Raw genomic sequence first — 12,565 nt, forward strand, 5'->3', positions numbered from 1 at the left:
AAGCATTTGACAAAGTACAGCATCTTTTCTTGATTAAAACTCTTTACAGCGTGGGGATAGAGGGAACATACCTCAAGATCATAAAAGCCATACAAGAAACGCCTACAGCAAGTATCATTCTCAATGGGGAAAAACTGAGAGCTTTTCCCCTAAGGTCAAGAATACAACAGGGATGTCCACTCTCACCACAACTGTTCAACCTAGTACTAGAAGTCCTAGACTCAGCAATCAGACAACAGAAAGAAAGGCACCTGAATCAGCAAAGAAGTCAAACTCTCACTCTTCACAGATGACATGGTACTTTATGTGGAAAACGCAGAAGACTCCACCCCAAAACTACTAGAACTCATACAGGAATTCAGCAAAGTAACAGGATATAAAATCAACGCATAGAAATCAGTTGTATTTCTATACACTAACAATGAGAAAGAAGAAAGAGAAATTAAGGAGTCAACCCCATTTACAATTGCACCCAAAACCATAAAATACCTAGGAATAGACCTAATCAAAGAGGCAACGGAACTATACTTTGAAAACTATAGAATACTCAAGAAATTGGGGAAGACACAAAGAAATGGATAAACATTCCATGCTCATGGATTGGAGGAACAAATATTGTTCAAATGTCTATGCTACCTAAAGCAATCTATACATTCAATGCAATCAAAATATCAACTTTTTTCACAGAGCTGGAACAAATAATCCTAAAATTTGTATGGAAAAGACCTCAAATAGCCAGAGGAATGTTGAAAAAGAAAACCAAATCTGGTGGCATCACAATTCCGGACTTCAAGCTCTATTACAAAGCTGTCATCATCAAGACAGTATAGTACTGGCAAAAAAACAAACACATAGATCAATGGAACAGAATAGAGAGCCCAGAAATGGACCCTCAACTCTATGGTCAACTAATCTTTGACAAAGCAGGAAAGAATATCCAATGGAAAAAAGATAGTCTCTTCAACAAATGGTGTTTGGAAAAATTGGACAGCCACATGCAGAAGAATGAAACTGGACCATTTCCTTACACCATTCACAAAAATAAACTCAAAACAGATGAAAGACCTAAATGTGAGATAGGAATCCGACAAAATCCTTGAGGAGAACACAAGCAGCAACCTCTTCGACCTCAGCCACAGTAACTTCTTGCTAGACACATCTCTGAAGGGAAACAAAAGCAAAAGTGAACTATTGGGACTTCATCAATATAAAAAGCTTTTGCATAGAAAAGGAAACAGTTGACAAAGCCAAAAAAAACACAACTGACAGAATGGGAGAAGATATTTGCAAATGTCTTATCAGAAAAAGGGCTAGTATCCAAAATCTATAAAGAATTTACAAACTCAATACCTAAAGGACACATAATCCAGGGGCGCCTGGGTGGCTCAGTGGGTTAAAGCCTCTGCCTTCGGCTCAGGTCATGATCCCAGGGTTCTAGGATTGAGTCCCACATCCGGCTCTCTGCTCAGCAGGGAGCCTGCTTCCCTTCCTCTCTCTCTGCCTATTTGTGATCTCTGTCTGTCAAATAAATAAATAAAATCTTTTTTTTAAAAAACAGGACACATAATCCAATCAAAAAATGGGCAGAAGACATGAACAGACATTTCTGCAAAGAAGACATTCAAATGGCCAACAGACACATGAGAAAATGCTCAACATCACTTGACATCAGGGAAATACAAACAAAACCACAATGAGATATTACCTCACACTGGTCAGAACGGCTAAAATTAATAAGTCAGGAAATGACAAATGTTGGCAAGGATGTGGAGAAAGGGCAATTCTCTTCCACTATTGGTGGTAATGCAAGCTGGTACAGCCACTTTGGAAAACAGCATGGAGGCTCCTCAAAAAGTTGAAAATAGAACTACCCTATGACCCAGCAATTGCACTACTGGGTATTTACCCTAAAGATACAAATGTAGTGATCCAAAGGGCCACCTGCACCTGAATGTTTATAGCAGCAATGTCCACAATAGCCAAACTATGGAAAGAGCTCAGATGTCCATCAGCAGCAGATGTCACACACACACACACACACACACAGACACACACACACACACACACAATGGAATATTACTCAGCCATCAAAAAATGAAACCTTGCTATTTGCAATGATGTTGTTGGAACTAGGGTGTATTATGCTAAATGAAGTAAGTCAATCAGAGAAAGACAATTATATGATTTCACTCATATGTAGAACTTAAGAAACAAAATAGAGGAGCATAGGGGAAGGGAGAGAAAAATAAAACAAGACAAAATCAGAGAGGGACATAATAATAAGAGACTCTTAATCATAGGAAACAAACTAAGGGTTTGCTGGAGGGGAGGGTGTTGGGAGAATGGGGTAACTGGGTGATGGACGTTAAGGAGGGCATGGGATGTAATGAGCACTGGGTGTTATGTAGGACTGATGAATCACTGAACTCTACCTCTCAAACTAATAATATACTACACATTAATTAACTGAATTTAAATTCAAAAAATTAAATAAAGTAAAACAAAGAAAGAATGATTCATTTCCCCATTGGTTTTCTACTCTCAAAAAAAGCAAATAATCTCTACACAACAAAAACATGAAAAAAAAGTAAAAGGACAATTGATAAACTGGGAGAAAATATTTATAGCACATATCATAAAATGCTAGTTTCCTAAAATATGAAGAACACTCGAACATTGAACAAAGGACCAAAAACTGGTTGGAAAAGGGGAGTAGAGGCAAAAACCACCTAATTCACAAATTATCTATCTATCTAGAAATCCCTCCCTTAACATGTGAAAAGATGCTCCACCTCACTCAAAATTAGAGAAATATAAATGAAAACAATGTCAAGGTACTATTTCTTATCTGACTGATGATACTGTAAAAGAATGATAACACATTTTATTTGTGAGACTGCAGAGAAATAGGCACTCTCCAACACTGCTGGTGGGAATGCACATTATTGGTACAGTTCTCATGGATGAATTTGCCATTGGCTAACAAAACTAACATGTATTTACCTTTTGACCCAGAATTGTACTTCTAAGAATTAACCATGAAAATACATCTCTGACAATACAAAAATATATATGTACCAGGTTTTTTTTATTGCAGCATTGTTTGTTATTTCAAGATATTGAAAAAAACTCAATGCCCGTACATAGAAGGATGTTTTCATAAGCTATGGTATATCTACATAATGGAGTTCTAAGGCATAAAAGAATAAGGAAGACCTCTGTGAACTGACATGGAGTGATTTCTAGGATATACTGTTAAGTGAGAAAAAGTAAACTGTAAAAGAGTTTCTATAGTATTATATCCTTCATGTAGAAAATAATGGTATATAAAAAATGTACATGCATCTGCTCATTTGTGCAAAAAGAAATACAGAAATGATAAAGCAGAAATGAATGAGTTTGTTTACCTATGGGGGTGGGCATGAAGAGAGTGAAAAGAAAAGCAAGAGTACTATAGTTAGGGTTGATCAAATATGTGAATATATTGTAGATAATGAATGTCTGCTTTCTCATTGTTGGAGAGAGGAGTTAAAAATAAGGAAAGGAGAAAGGTCAGAGTGAGGCCTCTACTGTTAGGTTGGAATTTGAGGTATCAGTATGAACTCACAGTGTTTAAGACAAATGGAGAGACGCAAAAATTAGTGGGCAAAATTATGATAAATAGAATGTTTGCATAGTCTCAAAGTATCTATCCAAAAGATTCTTTTTTTAAAGTAAATTATATACACTCAGTGTGGGGCTTGAACTCCCAACTCTGAGATCAAGAACTGCATGCTCTACTGATTGAGGCCAACAGGTGCCCCCCCCCCCACAAGATTCTTATTAATTATAGAGAAGAAAATAGCAACTTCAAGGTGGAAAAACCTGGCAGACACCCGCTTAACCAAATAATCAATGTTAATGTTACCAATAATGAGACACATAGATACAATGAACCTCCTGGTATGATGCACTAAGAGCAGATATACTTCTGTGGTGTTCTTGTCAGAAAAGCATAAACTCAACATAATAATATGAAAATATCAGATAAATACAAATTGAAGGACAATCTACAAAATAGCTGATGAGTACTTTTAAAAAGTGTCAAGGGCATGAAAGACAAAGAAAGACTGAGGAAATTTTCCAGATGGAGTGGGATGGTAGATTAGATCCCCCAAAAGAAAAAGGACATTAGGACAACTGGCAAAATTTGGATAACGTGTGTAAGGTAATTCATCAAATTTTATCAGTGTTAATTTCCTTGTTTAGAAGTTTTACTATGATTATGTAAGGTGTTAACATTTGGTGAGGCTGCATGAAGTGAATTCTATGTACTATTTTTGCAACTTTTTTGCAAGTCTAAAATTGCTTCAAAATAAAATCTTTTTAGAAGTTTCTGCCTGAACTAACACCAAATTCATTAAGGGCTCCTTAGGTTATTTTTTATGTGGAAGGTCAAAAACTGGATTGCAGTTTAGAGGTTCTAAAGACCTTAAGGTGCTGCTTCTTCTGGATCCCAAACCAAGGTTGGTAAAAGAGGTAGCTAACTACCAAGTGAGGGCAAGACGGCCTTCCAGTTTCTGGATGAGACTTCAAAGGAAAATTACAAAAACTCAATTAATTCCAGATGCCAGATGTCTGCTGGCAGTTCCTGCCAATGATAAGCAATTATTGAATCCTCTTTTATGACCAAAGAGAAGCTACATAAAAGACCCAAACAGGGGAACCTGGGTGGCTCAGTCAGTTAGGTGTCTGCCTTCAGCTCAAGTCATGATCCTGTCCTGGGATCGGGCCCCCGCATTGGGCTCTAAGCGGGGAGTCAGCTTCTCCTTCTGCCACTCACGCCCAATCATGCTCTCTCTTGCTCTCTCTCAAATAAATAAATAAAATCTTTAAAAATAAGTACATAAAAAATAAAAGACCTGAACTAACCTAAAGAATTAGTCAAAAAGATAAGAGGGGCTTCAGCTATCCAAGATCACACAATGGGAACTGAAATTTAAGCAATCCAATTTTCCAGTTAGACAAAGTTTAGATTCTGACCTTCCCTTCCTAGGGTAAGACCGTGTGCAGTGGCAAAAAACTGGATGGAATAAAAAGGACACCCCAAAAGTAGAAATTCTACACAAGAGCCTAAAAGGAACAGAGAGGTCTCTTTCCTACTCGGATCATTCTCCAACCAGAAGGGACAGAACAGATGACGAAAGAAGTTTTGGAACTGTTCATTGGTCTCTAATCTGCTGATCCCTTACTAATCACTCATTTCTTGTTACAGGAAAATCCCTTTCTTTTTAACTTTACAGTCTGCCACCTTAACTTTAGGATCCTTCACTTAATGTCTAAGATTCTCCACAGCATGGTCCTAATCCTTCTTTCCAGTTATGTTTATTTCTGATACATAGAGCTTAATGGTAAATTGATGGAGGTTAACCAACTCACTGTGGTAATTATTTTACAGTATATGCTTATATCAAATCACCAGGTTGTACACCTTAAGCTAATACAGTGTCACATATTTCAATAAAATATATATATCTCAATAAAACTGGAGGAAGGAAGGAAGGAAGGAAGGAAGCAAGGAAAGAAGGCAGGCAGGCTTTGGACTCCCAACAGAGCTGCTTTGAATTACTGTTCTGCCATCTCTAAGCAGGTGACCAAGTTACTTAATTGCTGTAAGCCTTAGTCTCCTGATTAGTATAGTAGGGATGATACTGCCTATAACTAATGAGATTGCCATGGGTGGCAATAAAACAAGAGAATGCATGCAAAGCACTTAACATTTTGCATGGCACAGAATAATGACTCAATACATGGGGACTATGACTAGCCCTAAATGGATCCTATGATTTCTCACCTTGTTACTTTCACTGAAGCTGTTGTTGTTTCTTGGAATGCCTCCAACTGTAGAAATTCTGTCATTTAATGCCAGTCCCCAAGGCCACCTTCTCAAGAAGTCTTTCCTTTTGTTCCACCAGGATATATTCTATCCCTGCTTCAAAACTCTAGTTCATTTGTACTCCTCCTCTGGCACCTCCTTTATACTGATAAGTATATCTGGGCACTGTCTAGAGCTGAGCCTGCACTGAGAAGGTGCTTTGTGACTATTTACTAAATTAAATCCACATAGTGCCCAAATGTTACATGATTTCATAGAATTTTTAGTAAGAACTCCAAGTACCTGAGCAACAACTCAATTAATTTCAGATGCCAGATTTTCTGCTAACAACCTCAACTCAATCTTAAAAACACATGACCAAGAACTGAATCATGAGTGAGAGAGCAAAGAGCAGAGGATAGTGGGGTGGAAGTCTGCTGGCAGTTGCTGCCAATGATAATGTGGCCTCCAAGATGTGCCTGGTCATATATGTGTTTTCAGAGTCTGCTCTTGTCATTTTCCTGTTCTGTCCAACAATTTTTCTTTGGGATTTGTAACAAAATAATTACTATGAAAAGTTTGAAAATTGTTCACAGGCAAGTATCTTAAACATACACAAATGCTTTTTAGATGAGTGGAAAAGATGACATCTTCCTGAAAGAAGGGTATAAAGGAATAACTCTGGTGCCCCTGTCATCCCTGGTGCCTCTTACTCTGTCTGCCTCCAAAGACCAACAAATAATTTCAAAAGAAAGAGAAGTGTGTAACACTACCCACACACCAACTCTTCCCTGAGAAGCAAAGGTGTCTGATTCAAGACTAAAGTTTTAGGGTTTGGATGCCAAGAGGTGTGAATTACCCATACTGTCTCAGTGGGTACTTGCTATACAGTCACAGAAGAGCAAAAAGAACCACTTCACTGAAGAGAGATTTTCACCAGCTCTGTGGAGATGTATTGACAAATTCCAGACAAAATACAACCCTTGTGGATTACTTTCGCTTCTTATTCCTGACTTGGGAATGTCCACTGGCATGCAAGCATATCACTTTCCATCATTAATGACTCAGAAGGGGTTTTGAGGGTCATAGAAGGACTCAAAATAAGCGGGTTGCCTTTAATAATTTGGTAGTGAAATTAATAATGCTCAATTATCTTTGAGTCACTGGAAGTTGAACTTAACATGATAAATGTGTTCCACTGCAGCACAAAATACTGACACACATTAAGAGGTCACAAAAACAGGAGAGAACAGCTATTTTCTTGAATGGAAGGAATTGTAGCTTCATGTTCCAGCCTTAGAACTCCCTCCCTCCCTCTCTTTTTCTCTTCCTCCCTGGCACAGACATCTAATGAATACCTACCATGTAAAGGGCACTGTAATAAGTACTCCTGGGAGTAGATTGTGTCCTTAGGTACTTTGTAAGATTAACAGAAAAGAAAAGACTAGCAAAAGCAGAAACAAGCCCCTCAAGGTTCCTACAAAATAGCATAGACTCCAGACACTGGTTCCCTTCAAAGAACTCAATACTGGATATCCCACCAAAGTAAGCAAGTGTTGATACATCTGATAAATTAAAGGAACATTTGTAAAAGGCATCTGAGAAAGCTCATCCATTTATACTTATTGGATGTATTATTTTACTGGACTTATTAAAGAAAGTCTTTGTGTGATAAATTTTTGAGGCCTTGAATGCCTGAGAATATTTCAAACTTATATTTAAAAGATGTCTAGCTGGGTATAAAATTCTAGGTTACAAGTTTTTTTCCCTCTCAATAGTTTGAGATTAGCACTTCACTTTCTTCCTGTATTTTGAGTACTTTAGGATTTTGCGCCTTTGTAAATGATCCGCTTTTTCTTTCTGAGACGTCTTCTATTCATCTTTGATGTTTTTAAATTTTAATATAATGTGTTTAGATATAATGTTTATCTTATATATCCTGTTTGGAAAAATCTGAATCCTTTTAAACTGCAGTCATCCATATTTTATTAAGACTTTATTTCCTCACTTACCTCTCTTCCACTTGTTTTTTTTTTCTCACCTTGGGCTCTTATTATACTGACTTGACACTTCTCCTTCCATTCTCTGTATGTCTAAAACTTTTAAAAAGTATTTTTCAACTATTTCTCCCTTTCTGATGTCTTCTAGGAAATATTTCAGTCTGGTCATTCAGCTCATTAATTCATTTTTCATCTGCATCCATGTTGTTATTAACCTCACCCCTCAACCAAGATCTTTAATTCAACTAATAATATTTTTCACAGCTTGTATTTCTGAATGCTTCTTGGTAACTATTTATTCCTGCTTCATGTTATCAATATGTTCCCTTGGCTCCTCAATGATATTCTAGTTTTATTTCAATTATTATTTTGACAGTTCATTAATTCTGCTCTGTCTGGTAGGGTCTGTTAAGTTGTCTTCCTTTTGGAATAGACATACTATTATGTCTATTCCATAAGACATATTATTTAAGAGGACCAGTGCTCAGTAATTTTTAAGGTTACAACAGCAGTTTTCTGATTGAGCAGACTACCTGGGTTAACTGTCTCAGACTCATAACAGAAACTTTACTCTTATTCAGGGTAGAAGATAGAAGGAAGTCACCCTTCCAAAGGTTTATTCACATATCAAAGAAAAATACTTGCAATTAAAATAAGGTATCACCAAGTGGTAGTGACTGCCCATGATTGTACAGCTTAAAGTATAAGTATCAGTTCTGTGTGTGGTTGCTTTAATCAGACAACATAACTATGTATTGCTAGATATTGCTGTTTAAACATGATAATAAAATGTTTTAAAAACTGCTAAACAGAGCAACATCATTATGTTTAAGGATGGCACATAGAGAAAAGGATGCAATAAAATAACTGCTATCTTGGTATTTTTTCATTGTGACTTTTTTACATCATGCTTAATATGTTAAGGATTCTGCAAAAATTCTGCAGAGGCAGTTTGGTTCATCCCAGGTGGTCTGCTTCTTACCTGTGATAGCCACTGGTAGTCACTAGTACAGAAGTTGGGACTCTCTTTGGGCATGGCTAAACTAAGAAAAATAAATGTGCGGTGAAAACAGCACTTGCCTGGGAATTGGTAGGCCTAAGTTCCAACCACAATTCTGTCACACAATAGCTGTATGATCTTGGACACATGACCTAACACTCTAGGCTTCATTTTCTTCATGTATAAAAGCATGTTTGAAACATCATCTCTAATGTCCCTTCAAGCGTACAAGTTTATCATTTACTTTCATCAGGATATATCACTCTAAATCGACACAGTATTTTATGTACAGGAATCTTTAGAACAAAAAAGTAAATAAGTATACTTTTACATATAAACTATGCAATCTCATACAAAACAATAGAGAAAGATGTCTTTATGCAAAGGGTCCAATTTGTAACTTACTCTGTAATAAAGCTCAGTCTAACCATTTCCTTTGTTAACTTTAGTCCTAAGTATAAGCTGCCTCAGGGCATTTTCACAGCTTTTTACCAATCTGTCCTTGTTTAGCTTTTAGCTGTTAAATCTATAGACTCCAAACACTAAATCTAGATTAATAGGTCCCTACTAAAAGTTCCAGTGTCTCAGCTAGTTCTTGTGCTCCCAGCTTAATCTTTTCTCTTATCTTCCCCAGTAATCAGCCTTTGCATAGTTCCCAAGTCTCAGCCCCTTTCTCCAATTCCCATTATTTTTCTCTCCTTTTTGAATCTGAGTTTCTGAGCTGCCTTTTATGCTAGAGGCATATGATGTCATTGTGTCTACCCCCAGCTGTTCTTAATTTTCTCTCAGATCAGCTCTCTTGAAGGACTCTCAGCAGGCCCAAAGACACAGCCCTCCCTTCTAGGGTGCAGATGAAAAGCTGGGGTGGAGGGGGAAAAAGGGCAGTTCACCAACCCATAATGACTAATCCTAGCAAAATAAAGGGCAGGGCCCTCTTAATAAACACAGCACTCCAGGAAGAGGGTGGAGCCAACTGAATAAGCCCCAGGCTCTGATGAACTGAGTGTGCTCTTGGAAGCTGTCATAGCAACAGGAGTTTGCAATCCAAGATGTTGACTATCTCTACCTAAGGCAGTTCTCTAAGACTGGACCATCACCCTCTGCAGCTGTCCTTGCTTTTCACTGTCATGAAGCACCTGGCTCTAACCACCCACAATGCCAGCCTCCTGCCTCCAACCAAGGCCTGGCCTTCTCTGTTTACACAGTTAAAATGAATTGTGGGGGACCCTAGACAAATTTAGCTTTCTCATCCACGGATGCCCAGTGTTTTGCGGTGTTACAGAAAAAGCTCTCATACACCAATTCATTTGACTCATAACTCTTATTGGAATCATGTTTCAACATCCACAGTGCTGCTTGAAAAATGATGATCTAATGATACTTTATGCAAAAGAATGAACCTCTAAGGTGGAAATTCCTACTATGTAACAGCAACCAGGCTACAACAGATAGGATAGTGCCCATGCTAGTAACTTTGGAATGAACTTCTAGGGTAGTGGTAACATTTTACTTGCCTCATCCTATTTAGGCCAGCAGCCAGTTGAGAATAAATATCTCCAGAACAGGGGAATTTTGATGGAGGAAGGGAAGGAGAGAGGAGGAGAACACAGTGGAAACTCATGAGGCAGGACCTAAAGGATGCATTAGCAACAGTACTCAGCCCTGGCTACACATTAGAATCTCCTGGGGAGGTGTTATTTTTTAAGTTTATTTTTAAATAATTTAAAAATTATATAAAAGTTGTAAAAACTGAACAGACAGCTGTCACACATCCAGCATTCCCTGTGTCAAAATCTTATATAACTATGGAATAGTTACCAAAACTAAGAAATTAAACTTGGTACAATACTATTAATATAGCTGCAGATTTTATGTGGATTTCATCAGTTTTCCACTAATGTCCATTTTTTGTTCCAGAATCTGATTCAGGATACTACATTGCATTTAGTCATCATGTCTCTTCTCCGATCTAGGACAGTTCATCAGTCCTTCCATGTATTCACAACCTTGACACATTGACGAGCACTGATCAGTTATTTTCTATAATGTGCTTCACAAGTTTTTCCACTAATGTCCTTTTTGTTTGTTCCAGGATTGAATCCAGAATACTATGTTGCACTTAGTCATCATAACTTCCTAGTTGCCTTCAATCTATGTAAATTTCTCAATGTTTCCTTATTTTTCATGACTTTGATCATTTTAAAGATTACTTTGCAAAATGTCCCCCAATTTGGGTTTATCTGATAGTTTCTCATGATTAAATTGGGATTATATATTTTGGAGAAGGATAGCATAGTGCCTTTCTCATCATATGTTATCAGGAGGTACATGATATCAACATGACTTCCTGGTGATGTCAGCCTTGATCACTTGCTTAAAGAGAAATCTTTTAGGTCTTTCCACTATTTTTTTAAACAACTATTATTTTTTTAAAAAACTATTTTTAAAAAAAACTATTTTGCTGATACAATTTCAGATGCATATGAAGGTGAAAATGTAGTACAGCGAGGTCTTGTGCATCCCTCACCCAGTTTCCCCCAATGGTACATGTGTATATTCTTGTAACCACCATCACAATCCAGAAACAGAACAATTCCACCACCATAGTGATCTTCCTCATAACCCATCTCTCAATATCCCTAACCCCTGGACATCATTAATCTGTTCTCCAGCTTTTTAACCTCATCATTTTTGAAATTATATAAATAGAATCGATCAGTATGTGACCTTTTGAGATTGGCTTTCTTCACTCAGCATGATGCCAATAATATCCATCAAAGTTGTGTGTATCTGTAGTTCATGCTTTTCATTGCTGAGGAGTATTCCAGGGTATGGATATACCAGTTTGTTTAATCATTCACCTATTATCACCAAAAGAACATTTGGGTTCTCTCCAGTTTTTGATTATTGCAATTAGCTCTGTTATGAACATCCGTGTACAGGTTTTTGTATGGATAGAAATTTTCATTTCTCTGGAATACATGCCCAGGTGTGTGATTGCTGAGTTGTATGGTAGGTTTATGCTTAGTTTTATAAGAAACCACTAAACCATCTTCCACAGTAGCTGTGCCATTTCACTTTTCCACCAGCAATGTATGAGAAATCCAGTTTCTCTCCATTCTTGCCAGCATTTGGTATTAATCACTATTTTTATTTTAGCTATTTGAATAGATGTATAGTGATATCGCATCATGGTACTAACTTGCATTTCTGTAATGGCTAGTGATATTGAAATTCTTTTCATGTACATATCTGCCATTTACATATCATCTTTTTTTAAAAGATTTTACTCATTTATTTGACAGGGAGAGATCACAAGTAGGCAGAGAAGCAGGCACAGAGAGAGAGAGGGAAGCAGGCTCCCCACTGAGCAGAGAGCCTGATGCGGGACTTGATCCCAGGACCCTGAGACCATGGCTTAAGTAAAGGCAGAGGCTTAACCCACTGAACCACCCAGGCGCCCCTACATATCCTCTTCAGTGAAATGTCTGTTGCTATTTTTTACTTATTTTCTAATGGGATTGTTTTTTATTCTACTGAGTTTTGAGAGCTCTTTATTGTCAGATATGTGATTTGCAAGTAGTTTTCCCAGTTTATCACTTGTATTTTCATCCTCTTTTACAAGGACTTTTACAGAGCAAAAGTTTTTAACTTTGATGAATTCTAATTTATTATTTTTTTCACTATATAAAAGCCTAAATAAATCTTTGC

This window comes from Lontra canadensis, unplaced genomic scaffold (genome assembly GCF_010015895.1).
Source record: "Lontra canadensis isolate GAN:19392208 unplaced genomic scaffold, GSC_riverotter_1.0 scaffold161, whole genome shotgun sequence".
Taxonomy (NCBI): Eukaryota; Metazoa; Chordata; class Mammalia; order Carnivora; family Mustelidae; genus Lontra; species Lontra canadensis.